Here is a 2,293-nt window from a genome sequence, read left to right as displayed (position 1 = left end):
TGAATATATATATTTATATATATATATATTAAAAGAAATAAAAACTTCAATTAAAGTTAACTAAAAATGAAGAAATTTTTATGTATTTTGATCTACGATCAGCATTTTACAGTTTAAAATTCATACATTGAAGATTGACTTCAATTAAAGTTAACTAAAAATGAAAAAAATCTTTAGAGTTCTAATTTCTCTTCTTAACTCCTGTGGGTGGTGACTGCACCTTTCTTGAGCCTGATTCTTCGGTAATCATAGGATGATCTTCGGTATTTACAAAAGCAGTTTCATTCTCAGAAAAGGATGCGCGTACACGAACCAAATCCGTCAATAAGGCACATCCATTTCGCCAGGTGATCGGCAGCCGAGGAGGCCAACGTGTTGGAAGCAGGGGCTGGAATCACTGCCTAATGTGGGGAAAAGAAACCGTCAGAAGAACGCCGAGTAACAATCCTAACAAGAACTTCAGGAAGTTCTTCTCTTCAATACTTAGCAATGAAAATATCAGGTTGAAGAACCCTATGGGTATGCTGATTACGGCACGCATGGTCTTTGTAAATGATATCAGCAATGTGCAGAAGACGCAAATGAGTGATCTGAGCATTCAGTAATTACAGTTACAATTACAGAATATATAGGTGAGGAAGAGTTTTAGGTATATCGAGAATACCAGTGTTCCAGTTGTTTTAACCGTTGATTTAAATTATAAAAAATATATATAATATATATTAATTAAAATCAATAGTTAAAAGTTAAAACAACTGGAACACCGATATTTTCGGTATACCTGATAACTTTTTCATAGGTGATAGATAGTTAAACCCTAAGGCTCGGTTTGGTAAAATTTTTACTTTTTGAAAATAGATTATGAAAGCTATCTTTTAAAAGACAGCTCAGCACTTGGGTTTGGTAAAATTAAATTAAAAATGACTTTTAATAAGTACAAACATCACAATTATATTTGGTAAAACAACTTTTAAAACTTAAAAAATTATAATAAACATATTTATAACGAAAAATAATTTATTTTTCAAATTCTTTAAAATTCTATATAATATTTTAAAATAAAATAATTTTAAAAAAAATTAATAATAAACATAAATATAATAAATAAATTCTTTTATTTTTTAAATTTAAAATTTTATATAAGTATCATAAAAATTTATTTTATCCTATACATCATCATTAAAATTACTAAGTTACCTAACTCAAATTTTAGAGACTAATAGTTTAAATATTTACTTGATTGTACTAATATAAATAGAGTTATCATTAGTCAATAATAAAATTTGTATGTAATTCAATGTTAGTACTGGGTACGTCCATTGCCCACCTATATATATTGGCTCACCTTTACAGATCACACAAAATTGAACACATATCTCAAATAAATTACTCTTATAATTATATATCTATATTTAAATATGTATATACATGTTGTTATTATAATTTTGACTGATGTTTTCATAAGCTAAGTCAATCTCTTCACATTTCAAAGAACAGATAAAAAACAAACAAACATAATAGATCTACTGAAAAAATACAAAAACAACGCACAAAAAAATAATATAAATAGATAGAAGTTCATACTTAATATGTGATAGAGATGTATTTGTGTTGAAATTTGTGAAGATTAGGTTAAAAAATAAAAAATATATGAAGACTGTGTTATAATTTGTAAAGGTTAGGATGAGAAGTTAGAAATATATGAGAATTTCAATGACAATATAATAACGAAAAATATATGCGAAAAAATAAATAAAATTTGATAAGTATAAGCCAGTTTTAAAAAGCTCCCGCTGTGTTTACCAAAAAATAAAAAGTTTACCAAAAAAAAAAGTTCCCGCTGTTGTGCTTTCAAAAGTACCCCTAGCTTTTAAAAACTGTAAATACAAGTATTTAGACTTTTTAATTTACTAAAATGAGATGTTGTGCTCTTTAATTAACGAGCATATCATTACATCAATTTAAATTAATTATTTATTTATTTTAACTTACCAACGTGATTTAAATTTTTTTTTTTGGTAAATAACGTGATTTAAATTTTAAAGACTGACGAAGCTCAAATTCATATGTAGGCCCATATCTGACAAACTAGAAGGTCTTTAGGCCTACATAAGACAAATAAGCAAGCCTCAGGCCCAACAAGAAGTTCAGTTGATAGCTTATACTTTTAGTTACTTAGGTGTATACGCAACACGCATCAAATTCGTTACAAAATTTAATTTTCTCCTATCATCACATTTTGATATATGACAAATTAGTCTTTGACTTATTACACAGATATCATAGGCAACTG

Source organism: Arachis ipaensis, chromosome B08 (assembly GCF_000816755.2).
Source record: "Arachis ipaensis cultivar K30076 chromosome B08, Araip1.1, whole genome shotgun sequence".
NCBI lineage: Eukaryota > Viridiplantae > Streptophyta > Magnoliopsida > Fabales > Fabaceae > Arachis > Arachis ipaensis.
This window is presented reverse-complemented; position numbering follows the sequence as displayed.